The 16,442-nt window shown below is 43.8% G+C and overlaps 1 long non-coding RNA gene across 1 annotated transcript; it reads left to right on the top strand.

Annotated features, from left to right (window-relative positions):
- Nucleotides 1–7,503: 7,503 nt before the first annotated feature.
- On the top strand, nt 7,504–15,313 carry LOC142574312 (uncharacterized). Its single transcript, XR_012826492.1, has 3 exons — nt 7,504–7,754; nt 9,258–9,394; nt 14,515–15,313. It is a non-coding gene; the product is annotated as an uncharacterized LOC142574312 (long non-coding RNA).
- Nucleotides 15,314–16,442: the final 1,129 nt, after the last annotated feature.

The following is a 16,442-nucleotide window of genomic DNA, read 5'->3' as shown; positions in this document are numbered from 1 at the left end:
ACCCCGCAGCGTGAGAGGAGCACCGAGGTGCGAGAACCGGACTATTATCAGCAGCACGGTCGCAATGCTCGTTACTGTGCTTGATGAAATAATTTCTGATGAACAATTCTGGTATTAGCTGGACTAACAGAATCGGTGGTTAGGCCGCTGAAAAAAAAAAAGGCTCCACTCCAAGTCACTCTCGGGCAGTCGTTAGTGACCTTGGTTACAAAACGAAAAAAAAGAAAACGGGGAACAGTACTTCGTGAAACTTCGTTCTTTCGTTTTCAATGATTGGCGTATAACGCAAACTCCTTGCAAGCAAGCCACCGCACTGCACCACCATATCACGGTTGGAAATCGTCGAAGACAAGGATTAGAATATGAGCAGCTACCCGGTCTGCCAATTCGTTTGCAAGATGCCGAAAAGTGGTCGTGCTGAGAGGATGGAGATTCAGTTTATCAGGGATAGTGACCGCAAGAAAAAATTACTCGTAAGCAAATAATTTAATGATAAGGTGGGATGATCAGACATTATTCGACAATTTGGTCGGCCTTGCCTTGAACCTGCTCGTGTTGTCAATACTCTGATTACAGGGATATTTCGTTTGCGGGGCGTTTGAATTTGCGTTGCTTGTAGATGTCCAGAACACATTGTTTTACAGGAGTAGCTCTATATTGAAGACTTGTGAAAATACTGCTAAAATATGAGCTAAGAATCTAAGCTTTTATTTGGCGAACTTGATCCGGAAAGTCAAATGACAACTCTATCACAACGATAACTAACAGTGATATCGGCGAGTTCGGTCGTCTGTCGTAGAATCTCTACGCGGTGGAAATTTAGGATATTACGCACATTAAGATAGAGTGCACTCCAGGTGCTACCGTACGTTTATAAATAAAATACACCTTTCGCGCCGCGTGCGCAGGGACATTAGAGACATTTCTCACGCTATAGAGTTCGTGATAATGTTTAGGTAATTGCGCAATAACATGTGCGTCTGTCGCCGAGAGAAAAATTGGATACACTGACAGGAGGAGGAGGGGGATTGAACTTTATTATTGCCAAAATCGTTGCGTGGTTTGTTCCTGGGTGGATTCCTCTGACAGGGTTCCACTGGAGATCGCGGCTCGCTGGGCCTGGTCGAGGGTCGCCAGCTGGCTTCCCAGGTCCCGTTCGGTGAGTCCCGCCTCCCAAGACCACGTAGTGAGGGTGTGTGCTGGGACTCGTGGTGCAATTGCGTCGTACGGATAGTCGGTGCATTCGTGTGTTAGGTGCGCGAGTGTCGCTGTGTGATTGCTATACCAGGGACATGTCCAGGACGTATATCTGTCTCGAGGGATACAGTGACAACTAACAGCGATAAACGGTCCCGGGCAAACAAAAGTACAACAATGTACACGCGCCATTTCTCGACAATCAATTTTTCCGAAACACCAAAACGAAATACAGTGTCGTAACATCATTCAGCGTATTTAGGCCAACCTAATCTCAATTCCTAATTAGACTCAGAATTATACTCGTTCCCGGGCACCAACAGCAAGAACCGTTGGACAAATAAAGTTTATTACCATCCTGTCCTATCCTATCACTTATGGCTGTTTCACATGAAAAAAATAAACCTAACGTCCCCGCCTAATTTTTGTTGTTTATTTGATGAAGAGTCTTTTAAATAAATGCCCGTGCGTTTCGTTAAGATGTCTATGCTGATTTGTCACTATATTTATCTGGACTTTATGCTCGTTATTGGACACCCCTAAATAGTAGGCATCACAAAAATATTTTCTTTTTAACTAATTTCTGAACAGTTATTTCATGTTTTCTAGGAGAACCAAGCCCATCAGAATAAAAACCCGACGTATACATGGGTTCTTCTTTTATTCGTTCTTTTTCCGTTTATGCAATCGAGGAGCTCATGCAACACGCATTATGCCCACTTTATATCTCATCCGATTCCACCTTTTGAACGTCTGCATGATTAGTCTTGGCCCGTTTTCTTTTTCTGTCCCAGCCGTTTCCGTTTAGGAGCAGGTACTCGAGTGCAATGGAGTTTCCAGTGCGACGTTAAGAAACAAATGTGTGTCCGTACATGAAAAGCCCACAAAATTTCATTCCACAAACGGAAGAATAAATTAACCCACATAACAGCGCTAAGATGTTTCTACACTTTTTGCCAAGTGTGTAACTTGTTTATTAGTTGCATTGTGGGCGTGTAGCGTTCATTGAAGTATTCTAGTTTGCGTTTTCTGGTTTGTTTTCCTGGCGAATGATGTTACATGCAGCGAGTACACTGTCACTCAATGTTTCCGACATAACCCGCATCACGCACAACATCCACGCACTTCACTCCTGCAAATTGTGCATAATCCTGGGGTTGAGTAAGCTAACCAGGGTATGATAAGGCTGTTGCTCTGACAAGGTCCACGCGTCGGAACGTTGCATTCTAGGTGAAGTTGTATCGTTCATACTTTGGTGATTACTTCCATCCCCAACATAGAACAACCTAATCATATGAGGCAGTCTGTGCTGAAGGATAATGATGTTGAAGGCTGATTCTCACTTTAGCTATTAGGTCGAGAAAACAAGCGAAATACGGCACTTGCAACGGCCGCCTCAGCAGAAAACACCGCCGCCAGTCGTAGTGCTGCGAGACCGATTATGCTTTATTATTATATCTTTAACTGCCATTCATCTCTGGTCAAGAAAGCTGCTGGCGCATTGGAATACTCGAGAAAGATGTCTGTCTCTACGTCACTTACGCCACGCCGATACCTTACACACGTCTTCATCCGCTATACGGGTACATTAGGCTACCCAAAAATTGTACGCGGAAGATACTGCGTGGACACTGCTGCCGTGCATAATGTACAGCGCTCATCGATTGAAATGCGATACACACACATAATGACGGCAGCCACAATTTTTTGCGCCACCGTTGAACGCTGGGTACGTTGAGCTGATACACTCTTCTGTTACATGAAAACATTAGTCATTTGGATGCATCGCGACGCAATTGGGCCCCTCAGAGACCACCCAGCGCTCACGTGTGGCGGAAGAACCATCGGCCGCCATACCGTCCGAGTACTGCGTTTCAATTTTTGAGTACTGTAGATCATTAGAAACATTAGGGAAGTGATATCACTTGCCCGAGCGGCAACACAACACGTGAGAATTAAGAATAAATCAGGCGCTGACTCTAGAGGAGTTGGAAGCGATGGTGACGCGTCGCGACGGGCAAAAGAGGCTTTGTTGTGCCACGAGGAAGAGTGCAAAGCGCGAGCGTTGTCTTTGGTAATGAATTAAGGAGTGGAGTTCCTGTGAATATCGGCGAGGACAGAAGAGGAGCGGGAAGAAGCGGGAAGCAGAACATGGACAAGCAGCCGCGCTGAAGCAACAAGTACAGAAGCAATGAGTCTCTTATAATGGTGCGGGTAATTACTTTGCGAAGCACTTTATAAAGATCAACTTCAGTTCTACGTGAAGCGTGTGCTAAAGACGTGTGCAAGGCGCACGGGTTCGGTAACAGTGAGATGCTTCCTGGCGACCTGACAGCCCAGCGATGACATACATAAAACAGTCATGTGGAAGGATGGTAAAGAAGCGGCTGCTGCCAGTAATAAAGAGACAAACCCCCTTTACTGCAGTGATCTTATCTGTGTGCACGAGGTGCGCCGAGAAGTGAAGGCTGGCGCACGCGGTGCAAGAGTGAACAAAGCTCGACAGAAAAGCATACGCCTGCGCGCACATCAAACGCCTGATGGTCGCACGTAGACCAAGTCAACGGGCTAGCCGCATGCATACGCACGTAGTGTTCGGCACCACGTGGAGGACTGGACTGGAAAACTTTATTGTGGTCCTGCAGGACGCACTTAGCGCGTAGCGGGCGTATCTCACGTAGGAACCGACAAGGAGTGCCTGGCACCCGCTTCGTGGGCCCGCTGGACGGTCCATTGCTGGTCGGTGAGTAATGAGCTTCTGAGGGACTATCTCCCAGTTGTCCGAGGCAGAGCACGTGTGCGAGTCTCGCCGTGTTTGCGCATGAGGGGCACGTGCCACTGGGCTACACGTCGGAATATAAAACGCGCAATTTGGCAGGGTTTGGATACATGTGCATCTGTAGTAAGCGTAGTGTTAGCACTTGCGGCCGGTTAAGTTTGTGGTGTGGTGGCGGAAAGATGCGGCGCCCCACGTAGAAGTGTTGTGTAATTTCGCTGTACGCAGCGAGCGCGTCCCGGTTGTCCTCTAGCTCGACGAGATGGGTTTGCCCGGGGACGCCGTGTTCGGTAAGCGTGCAGGCCGCGCTGTGGGCGATCTCGTTGAGGTTGGGTGGAGCGCCCGGCAGCCGACCGGAATGCTCAGGTCTCAGCCGACCGGAATGCTCAGGAAAGCGGTGATTGAAGGTGCTCAGGTCTCGTCTACGGAGGATGTGTAACTCCTGGTCGGAGACGACGCCACGTTCTAAGGCTTTGATGGACGGCCTGGAGTTACTGTACACTCTAAACATTTTCACACCCTTATGGGTGTAATGCGGGTGTATTCATCTTTTCACCCTTGTAAACACCCTTGAAACACCTTTTTCTAACGGAAAAGGGTGTTCAACAAGAAAACACCCTTGGAACACCCCAGTCTTTCTAATTTACACCCTAATTATAAGGAAGTAAGTGAACAAGCTTACAGTATATGATAAATGAACATTGCCAGTTAAGGCGTTGATATTGGCTATACATGAAACGCGCCCTACCTCCGCTTGAATTAGGTAGCTGGAATGATTAGATCGGGACATCTAGGCAGCAGCGCACTGGCTCCGAACAGTGGTCAAAAATGAAGTTTCCCACGAATGTTGATATCGAACGGATGACACTAACGCGCAGACTTTGCATAGCCAGATATCTGCAAAAGGCTTCATATGATCAATGGCAAAATATTTACAATGCTATCACTGAATACTTAAAGGTGTGCAACCATTTCGACTGGGAATGGTTAGGAGTGAGGGCTAACGGTAAATAGTTCACCAACTTACGGTTTGTAGATGACATTGACATACTCAGCAACGCTGCAGACTATTTGCAACAAACCTTTGAGGACCTTGTCGAAGAAAGCGTAAGAGTCTGATTGAGAGTTAGTATGCAGAAGAGAAAAGTAATGTTCCGCAGCCTGGCGAGGGAACGAATGTCATGGTCGGCAGTCAGCCTCTAGAACCTGCGCAGAAATACGTTTATTGAGGTTAATTACTCGCAGGGGCCTCTGATCAAGGAAACTAACAAAAATAAAAAATTAGCTGGAGAGCTTACGGCAGGCATTACTAAATCATGACCAGGGAGCTTACTGCTAACCATTGCTTTCTACCGTTACTAACGTACGGGGCCGAAACTTGGAAGTTACCAAAGAAGCTTGGGAAGACGTTGAGGACCGCGCAACGAGCGATGAAATGAAAATTATTAGGCATGACGATAATAGACTGGAAGACAGCGATGTGGATTAGAGAGCGAACGGGGATAGCTGATATTCTGGTTGACATTAAGAGGAAAAAGTCGTGCTGGGCAGACATTGCATGCGTAAGGGGAGAACTGCTGGTCTATTGGAGTTGCAGAATGGGTGCTAAGGGAAGGGAAGCACAGTCGAGGACGGAAGAGAATAAAGTGGACGTGATGGAATTGGGAAACTTGAAGACACGTTGAACCAGTTAGCACAAGACAGGGGTATTGGAGATCGCTGGAGAAGCTTTCGTCCTGCTATGGACGTCAAAATAAGCTGATGATTTTGATGTTGATGATGTGACGACATTCATGCTAGCTTCGCGGCATGTCATTCATGTTATGTCATGCATGCGTGTCATGCACGTTCTGATAGCTCGATTTGCGTCGATTGCGGGGGGGTGGGGGGCTAGTAGCGGCGCAGCCAAGTGGGGCACGCCGGGCACTTGTAACGCTCATTAACAGTAAAATGTTTGCTGCTATGGCAATGGCCCGCTCCTTCCCCCTCCACGGTCAGTTGGGACCCCCCCCCCTTCACGCGAAAAAATTTTCTGGCTACGCCACTGTGGGGAGGGAGGTGTAAGATTGCTCTAGACCCCTCCCCCTAACTTGTCAACGGAAACGGGGGACGGGAGGGCAGCTGCCGCCGGGTCGCAAACCTTAGGCAGCCCAATTACCGGCTGCATTTCCCTTTGGACGTGAATACTGCTCTAATGTCATTACACAGTAGGATTCGTGGCGGTTCCAGGGCATGCGACAACAAAAAAAAAATAAAACACATACAGCCATCAGCAAGTCTTAGCTTGAGCCGATCTTTGGGAGCTGGGCAAGACTCTCACAAAAAAAAAAAAAAAGTTTCGCACCCCTCTTACAGGCATTGTCAACTCTGGGTCCCACCGCTGACTGCACATTTCCGGTAAAAAAAAAATCACACAGGAACTCCTCTCGCATTTGTCTAAGTGTGCGTGAGCATTGTGACTCTTCCTCATCTACACGCAGTCCATGTCGTTATTAATGTTATGAGACTTGATCCGACAAGTATAAGCGACAGCGCTGCGGCGACACGAGCTGCTCTGGTCGGCGGCGCAAGCAAAGTACTGCAGGGGACGGGGCCAGGCGCGCTGGTGACGTTCCGTTCGTTTTGAGCCGGTATCGCTCTTTAGCCCTCCTCATCCGCGTCGAACCATTATCAACCGTTCTCCGGCGGCGGCTGCTTGTGGCACGGCCGTGCGAACCGTATCTTGAAAGCGAACTGCATTGTGGACAGAGTGTGCCCACTGCTGAAAACTTCACGCGCTGTGTTCTCACCGTTTACTTCGCTTTGAAAACAGACGCGCGTACACCTATCTTGAAAGTGATCTGCGAAAAGCGCATAGTGCGGCATAAGCTGAAAGCTTCGTGAGCGCAGTGTTCTCGCCGCTTCGGTCGCGTTGAAGCGAGAGCTAGCACGTAGGTGAATTCACTCGCTGCTGCGTGTTCTATCTTGAAAGATATCGTGCGGTACGGACTGATGGACGGATGGTTTTTCTTGTTGGGCAAGTATAGAAATGCTTACGTTATAAAAAAAATCGCAGGGTTCGCGAATTTCGCGATAAGAACCAACACCAACCCCACTCCCCCGCCCCCCGCTGAGCGATGCCGTCTTGATCGCCCCCTCCCGACCCCGGGAAAAGGGACACTACCTCTCTATCTCAGTTGAAGAAACGATGATGAAACGTTAACAACAGTTAACAACGACAAGAACGGCATATCCTGAGTTGTCTTATGGCCTCCGAGATTTGCGCGCGAAGCTGTAGCGCGCTAACCTGGGAGGCCATAATTGGCCGCTTAATAGCATAAAAAGACAAAGATAATGCCAAACGACACAGTTAAAAATTCAAAGAACTGATCTTAGCTATACTGTTTGGGGAAAAGGAATAAAAAATTAGACAGCCGCAACACACGCCACTAAAGCCGCCACCGCCGGCATAACGCGGAACCAACAGTTGGCAACGTTCATTCGCGCGTCATTGCTTCGTCCGCTTCGTCTCCGCAACGAGAGCCGCCATCTTCTCGCGCCTAACGTTTTGTATGGTTTTGTTCTCTGCAATCCGCGCACATAGCTCATCGGTTGATGCACGTCTGCTCGTCGTCGCAATGCGGCCTGCGTCATTTTCTGGTGTTCGCGCAATCGGTGTGAAACGTCGCATGTGAAATGTTTGATAGAAGTGCCTCACGTCCAACTCAAGCAGCCGTACGGGTGTATGGCTGTGCGCCCCGTTCTCGGAAGCGTCGACGGGTTTCCGGCATGCGGATTTCAGGTACGTGCAAATGCGTTTCGCCCTCCTATTCAGCTCCGGAGCAAAGCGTGCATTATTTCATGTGAAAGATGCTGCGCCCGTCATCATGGTGTGAATTTCGAGCGGCAAACGAGAACTTTGGCACTTAGAGCACACCGCGGCTGCTAAGTCAGCGTGGAAATTGTTTTACGTTACCGTAATATGTTGCTGTCAGTCTAATCTGCGGCTTGTGGACAGCTAGCCCATTGACTTTTTCTTGTGGCAGCGATAGGTATATAAATACAAGCGGTAACAATTTTCGAGAGCAGAGAGTTGTTTCGCTCGATTTTTGGTCGTGTTCATGGCGTTATGAAAGCTAGAAAACTAACTGGCGTGATCGTGCTTAGTTCCAACTCCAAAGGGCGTAACATTGGCGCTGTTTGTTTGTTTTCGGTGTCACGAGTACCACTTTCATGCTTTTGTTGCATGAGAGTGGTAGCTGCTACATGCCGTCTGGGCAGAATACAATAAAAGCAATTCCCTCACTTTCATACGTATGCAATGTGACGTAACAAAATTTCCAGCGTTTTATTCGGAGCGTAAATATCCAGTATAGTTTAGTAAGAAACTCAAATTCTGTGTTAGCTTAGTAGGCGTGAAACAAGTGAAACTCTCATTCCTTTTTGAATTGTTCGCCCAAACCGCACCGCCCGGAGATTCGTCATCGGGTAATTGACAGTAGCTTCGCTACGTGAGTTGTTTTATGCGCCAATATTGCCCGGTTAAGTACCCTGTTAATTTATGCCGACGCTCGTTCATCTTGATTTTAAGCGGTTACCATCCCCGAGTACCGGACGATGCCAAACTTGTGAGGTGTAGCTAACGCGGGAAATTCAAAGTGGCGTGGCTGCAAGTTCCTGTTTTTACGTTTCTTGCATTCAAAGCCAACAGACACAGTATGACTGATTTATTTTCCATTTCTGCTGTACTTGATCAATCTGATGTGACAACTGCATTTGCTCTTAATATTCTCCATTTACTGTGTATTCAGCTTGGCTGCCGTCCTCTCTTCAGAGGATGCCGCTGTGATAGCTGTTTCGTATAGCACATGCGTCTAGGTCCTTGTGTTTCAAGGGCTCTGGCGAGGCAGCAATGCTCCAAGTAATTTTACCATCCTATATATTTTATATTTTGCATCATTCTTCCACGATGGATTTTAATGTTCATAGTATTCGTCATTAGTCATCGCCATAATTTTATAGCACGTAGATTTTACGCACTTTACAGCGACAATTTTAGGCCAGTTTACAGCCAAGTCACATCTTCTATAATACATCGTCAACATTACCACTTGCCATGGCGCTCTTTGGCCAAACCTGGCCCTTGCGCCATAAAACACCACACATCATCATCATCAGCTTGGCTGCCAGAAAATGCTTAAATTTCTTTCAGTATCCAAGTGACGAAATATTTCACTGACGGCCGTGTGTGAAACACGCAAGATGACAAAACTGATAGCAAAATGATGAGATATTTCTTTTATAGCGTTTGGACTCGACTTTTGGTGAGGATGTCGATCGACCTTGGGCCTGGTGACAGCACACCCGACATCGCCAAAGTGCAGCCTATCAGTTGAGTGCCCCCGAATGGACCATCAACATCGGAAAATGAAGCAGAGCCAGGTAGGGGCAATCTTTACTTTGGAACAAAATACTGACAGCTGCCTCTTTTTTTAAGAACTAAATAACATTTACAAACCAATCCTTTCTCTTTGTGCAGCCTACATAGAATTGTTTTTTGCTTGTTATACAGACTTTCAGAAAGCAGTTCTTCTGAACCCTTTTTGCATGCACAAATAAATAAAGAGGAGTGCACTTTCTGAAGAAATTGATGCACTGAAATGTGCGTTCGACACACAATGAGATGCAAAATAACCAACAACTTTAAAGCGGTAAAAAAATAAACAAGTTTGAAACATGTTCTAACATCATAACCCGCCTTGGCATACGGGTCTAAATATAACAGCAACAGAGGTGCATGCAGAGAAGTGTTTGTAAATGTTTGCAAGATATGTACATTGTCTAAGAAATTGTTTTTATTTACTTGGAGCTTCTTGGTGCCATGGCATTGCAGTAAAAGCTTAAAATGATGCCCCTGCTCCTAATAAAGTACCTTTAGATTTTAAAATTAAATTATGTGCTTTTACATTCCAAAGTCACAACCTGAAGTTTTGGGAACCTGGCCTTCTTTAATGTACACCTGAATCTAAGTGCATAAGCGTTATTGCATTTTACCCTCATTGGAGGGCAGCTGCCATGGCCTAGATTGAAGCTGGGACCAGCATGACTGAGCAGCATGGCATCATAGTAAGTGGGCTATAACACCAGGTCAAAATGAGAAATACTGCTTAGAACTACCAACTTCTTGGCTCACAAGCACTTTGCACTAAGTTAAAGGAGTATGGATCACTGACAGCGACCATTTATGCACCAATTTCTTTTTAGGCTGACTGCATTATTATGGTGCGAAGCTTCAATTAGTCAAAACCAGCCTAAATTACAGAACCAGTTCAAAACACGCACCATGTATAGCTGGATTTGGACATGAAAATGGAGTCAATTCATGTCGCCGAAAATGGAGGTGGCAGTCACACTATTTCATGCATTTTGCCTAAAACATAGTCAATAATTAATCAATTTCTAAAATATTCTTTTCAAAAAGTTCTTTTCAAGCATGAAAGGAGGAGCCAAACGGTGTTCAAGTGCACGAGCGGTTAGTTGCACGGCACTTCTTGCATGTGTTCACTGGCTTCTTTCAAGCTTGAAAAAAAAATTTGTTGCACCTATTGAGCAGTAGAAAGCTGGATTGGGAATTTTTCAGGATGCTCTACAATTTTCGCACTGACACTTTTGCTTTGAATATAATATTTGAGCAGTTAAATAATCTTTAATAACTAGTTACCTAATTAGGAAAAATGCAAGAATTGGTTTCACTTCCTCAAAACGATGGCAAACGACATTACCTTGGTGCTGTCCAGCTACATGGCACTTGTACATATTTAAAGCTTGCACATGTCATACAGACCACCTGGTAATTACAAGGCATATATAGAAGTGGCTAAGTTCTGTGAGCCAGCCATGTGTAGCGAATCATTAGAAACAGCCATGTTTCTTTGACTTAAGGGCATGATAAGATTTACATGCTCGACACCTTGTATCAGTGTGTTCTAGGCCTATTCGTAGTTTAGCTGCTACATAAACAATATTTCTCCACGTGTAAGCTCATATGCATCTTTCAAGTATATTGCCTCGTGTGTCAAAAATAAACCATCCTCGCACTTCCTTCATTATGTCTTCATCTGTTTCTGTGCTAAATTTTTAACATGCAACTGCACAAATTTTCATCTAGTTTTCATATTTCCTCGTTGTTTGGTGGCTTTATTTCTGAACAAGTTGTTTTTGTTAAACCCTGTTGCACACAGCAGTACACAGCATTTCTGCCTGGAGTGGGAATTTTTTTTTTCAGATTGACATTAATACACCTTGCCTGGGCAATGTAAGGCATTCTACATAACACGGCCCCGCAATAATGTATTATATTGCATTCCAGCATCATGCAAAACTGTTTACTTACCAGATTAGAATATGTATAAGTGTTAGAAGTAACAGAACTGGAAGAAGCCAGCAGATAATGGGGCCAAGGAAAGCATACAGGAACATGTTTTAAGTTTTTTATATGAAGTATAGAAGTGATAAATTCTAGGTAAGTGAAAGTGGATTGAAAGATATCCAGCTGTCGGTGGCGAACGGACCCATAACCTTCACATTACGCATGTGATATACTAACCACTGTGGTACTACGGCCGTGTTCGAGCGTCGACAATCTGAGGGGCCATTGTGGACGGTTGAATGGTGCCTCGGTGGCACAGTGGTTAGTGCATCGCATGCCTAATCCAAAGGCTGTAGGTTCGTTCTCCCCCCATGCCTGGTTGTTTTTGATCATTTTCATTTCCCTTTATCATTTCTACATTTAAATAGAAAATTACAAATAAGTTTCCACGTGCCTTCCCTGGCATCTTCCAGCTGTGATTCAGAAAAATTTTGACCCTCAGTAGACTTTCTTCTCGTTTGGAAGAACAGGAGCTTCATTTTAAAAATAATGAATTCACCATGTTCAGCATTTCAATGTGGTCTCAAATCTTATCACAGCATATGTATTACTAAGTGAAGTTTTAAGATGATGATATAGCATGGGACCTAATTAGTAGCCTTTGTGTACAGATATATGACTAGTCTAATAAATAGGAGGATATTAAGAAGCACTTCTAACATGGTCTGAGCATGTGTTTAAAAAAACTAATTTAGCATGATTTCAGGCATAACGGTTGCCCCTGAAAAATATCTGGATCATCTGCATTGGCATTGTTTTTAGAGAGCACCAATACTGCTTTGATAGAAGTAGCCTCATGGAACATGAAGCATCGCTTCTTGCTGAGTCAAGGAAATATCTGCATATCTGAGGTGCATGTGTCATATGCTCGAATGCTGTTTAAAGGCTGCTAATAAGAAAATTACTTTATTTGCCTTCCAGAGATTGCTTCAGTAGTCTATGCTACTCGATCATAAACAATTTACCAGAGTGAACATTCATCACAGTTGGCTTTGCAATGTTTATGCAAAATACCGCAATTCTCTACTAGACATGTGACTGCACTAAATCTTGGAATTAATGACCAGTAAGATTTATGGGACCAGCAAAACTTAGTTTATTACTCCAGAACAAAATGCGAGGCACATCGGTTATTTCTGCCATAGGGTTTCTTACAGTAATTACTAGAAGGAGCTCTGGCGCTGCAGTGGTACCACCATGGGAATGACGGGAAGCACACGGATTTGTCCGATATTCGTGCTTGTGAATTCAGATTTTCTTGTGGCTTCGTATATTATACGCTATATAAATCTTATTGTCGTAAATTTCAGCGCAGTCTATACTCTTCGAAGTGCTGAAGACGGCGCCAACACGCACAATTGCTATTAATTGCAACGATTGAGCTTGTCCAGGTGGCCAAATCAAAAGGCGCCAAGCGTGTCAAGGCACTGGTATGCCCGCGATAAATTCATCAGGGCGTTGCACTCGATTGTCGTTACATGCCTCCGTGGCTTAATGGTTTCAATATCGGACTTCTGTTCTAGAGTTCCTGTGTTTGAATCCTGTTGTCGGACGATTTTAATGCTTATTTATTTGTTACACAGTATATTGTTGAAAATGACTAGTTTACAAAGTCACAAAGCCGTTTGAAGCCAAACAGACGAAGTTTAGGCAAATCCATGTACTTTCCATAATTTCCATGCTGGTACAGCCGTTCTTGTTTGATCTCCTGTGGACACTAACGTCAGAGTTCCCTCTAGCAATTGTATGAAACTCTGATTTCTGCACCTCGCTCGTGCAGAAGCGGCACCACACCTGCTGCGTAAACATGCACTACCTTTCGGCCAAGTGCAGGGAATGCTGTGAACTCGCCCTGTACAAAGCCTGCACTAAGTAAAACAAATCCGAACGCGCAGTTGCTGCCACGTTGAACTGGTGGAATGAGTAGTGAAATGCAGTACCTCCTGAACTAGTTCAGAAAGTGCAGGTTAATCAAGTGGAGATTATATAGTAACAGAAGTTAAGTGATACTGCATTACATTCACGAAATATACTTCATGATACTTTTCCATTTATTTCCTCAGTTATTAAGAATCCCTTTTGCATTGTTGGACAAAACTACAGAATGCCAACATATTTTCTAGCATTCACTGGTAGCAAACATGTCAAAACTTGTTCTAGTTTCTGGATTGTCGCTTTAGCCGTTAACCCCCAAGTTAATTCCGGAAGAATGTACCAAACTTTCCAAATTTTTTACGTACTCAATTTTTCGGTGTCATTCTCATTCTAAAAATATATTGCTTCATTGGTCTCTGGTTAGAAATAACACAAAAATAAGAGCTGCTCTTGAGGGCAGCTTTCCCTCAATGCCGACTGTAACTCATCTTTGACAATAAGAGCAGCATAACATTGGGCAGAAAGATTGCGACTCATCATTGGCGATATTGGTACTACCTCCAGTTACTAGTAGAGCTTGGGATCAATGGTTAAAGGTTGCGACTTTGTTGCTGCCCAATTTTAATTCTGCACCTGTTACACTTGGGTGTAGCGTGTGTATGTACGTGTGCATGCATTAAAATTACTTCACGCTAGAGCAAAGCAACTAGTGCAGAGAGGCATTAGTCATCTTTATATATTTGCTTTGTAAAGATGCACTAAGTTTATCTTTCGCAGTATAGACTTGGCGCTCATTGGCCAAAGATGTCCTTGTGCTACTAAAACCTGTCAATTAATTCGCTTTTTGAAGTAGCAGCTGCTTATTCCTTTTTCAAGATCGGTCTGTGAGTTTTAATTTGTTTTTCTTGAACTGTGCAATTCCCACTCACAGGACTGCATGTCATCTGAGGTGTTCCTTTTTCAATCAAGAATGTTGAGGTTGTGTTTGTGAAACTTGATTTCTTGCCTCAAACGAGCTTGTACAAACTGACCAAGCTGATAATTCTACCTGATTATATATTAAACATGTTGCGGTTATGAACCCTCATAATGAATGACACATAGTATAAAAATTTTATCTAATAAAACAATTTAATGAAATTTTTCATGTTTTTCGCGTTCGTGCTCACTTCTCTACTCTCGTGTCCTGTCTGCATGCCTCACCTCTTCTTTTGCATATTAAATATCGTATAAACTTAACCATGCTTTTTTACCACAGTGCAGGGGGAAAAGGTTCCGGTAACACCATGCATTCAGTATGGTGGCCCAGATGTGTATGCAAGCAACCTCCTTCATGTGGACCAAGAACTACTCTGCAGTGTCTCGCAGACTTCCATACGAAGCCCTCAACATTCTCGTCTCAGTGGAATGGCTGCTCATCTATCTGCGTGTCCATCACCAAGACGGCCAGTTGTAAAGCTCCTGTACCCGTTTAAGAAAGCTTAATGATTTTTTTTATTTAGTTTTCACGGTTGGCCGTAGAATCTTAACATTCTTAATGTTTCTAACATTTTTACCTGGTACAAAGTGGTGCAATAACTTTAAACCAGTGTAATGTATTTAAGTGATGCTCACTCTAATGCCTATCTGGTTTTGTTTGTGTTTAAGAAATTTGAATGTCTGTTGAGGTAACAGCATTTGAATTTCTCATCGTGGCTCTTTTCAATGAGCTGCTAGGAAATAACATTCAAAACTTCTCACACGCCAGTTGTAGCATTTTTGTTTTCATGACTGAAGTATACTAGTTTCAAAAGATGGAAAGCGGGGAAAAAGCCTCAAGAACATAATCATCCTAGGATTGTCATGTCCTTACAACTCTGCAATGACTAATGCCTCATGCATCTTGGGAGCACATTGGTCGCAATGCCTACAGGTATACTTGATAAGAGAATAGCTTGCACTCAGATTTGCCACGCAGTTGATGGCTGATGGCTTTTGTTTGTCGTCTTCATGTTATTACTTTGTATTCAATATTCATTTAGATGTGCTCCGGTTTCTTGCAGTCACACACACACACACACACACACACACATATATATATATATATATATATATATATATATATATATATATATATATATATATATATATATATGTTCGTTGCAATAAACATTTAGTTGATAGTTAGCGCTCATCCTGTCTACTTCTAGTCTGTGTCCGTGTCACTTCGCGCTACAATCCAAGATCATGTTACTGTACCAACTCGCCCAACTTTATATCCTTGTGTTAAAGACACACTCAGACTTGTTCTTACTTATGTGGCCGGGTATTTTTGTGCGTTATAATAAGATGCAGTGCTTTTCGAATGAAAACATGTGATAGTTCGTAGTGAGGTTATTTAAAGAAACTGTTCTGCTTAAAATTTAATTGAGCAAGCCTGTGCCATTATTCGGTGCTTGTGTGTTTGTATTGGTATGGTTTTACTCCTTATCTTCCTTTTTTACTTTTAAAATGTGCAAATATTATTATGTAACCATTTCTCTTTAATGAAATAAATACTTTTCTTCTGACATTTTGTCACAAATTTTACAATGATTTTGTTCGATTAGGTAACCTTAGACTAGTTGATTGTTATTCTGGTAGCTTAACTTACCATGCCTGTGGAATATTCAATGCAAGCACATGGTGAAAAATAAACTAAATTATTGGGTATAAGCAGGTCACTGGCAGTAAATGGAGCATACATATATTTCAGGAAATAGTGCATGCTTATATATTGAACAGCACGCACAGCTACACATGCTGTTTTGTTCGTAAATGCTGAAACATTCGACGTGGAAGCACTTTGTTCTTTGGCTTTCAGTGCTACCTTTAAGTCATATGTGTGAAAGTACTAGTAGAAGCATCCCGTGGAAATAAATGAAAGCTTTGATGAATAGAGGTATAAAGTGGGTGCTTAAAACGGCAAAAAACTGCTTGACAGGCAAATGTATGCTTCTGTAGTACTGCACTTGTTACTGTCGTCAATCCATGCATTGCTTGCGCTCTATTGCATTCAATATGAGCTACAACAACGAGCTATGGTTTCTTTCTCTCCTAGTCGAGCTGGTGTTGCGAAAATTTTTGACCATGAAAAGTGGAGGTTTTTAATTATTTCTGAAATGCATGTAACCATGCTTTTGGCTGTGTGCTGTTTCCACGGCGTTA

Source organism: Dermacentor variabilis, chromosome 3 (assembly GCF_050947875.1).
Source record: "Dermacentor variabilis isolate Ectoservices chromosome 3, ASM5094787v1, whole genome shotgun sequence".
NCBI lineage: Eukaryota > Metazoa > Arthropoda > Arachnida > Ixodida > Ixodidae > Dermacentor > Dermacentor variabilis.
This window is presented reverse-complemented; position numbering and strand designations above follow the sequence as displayed.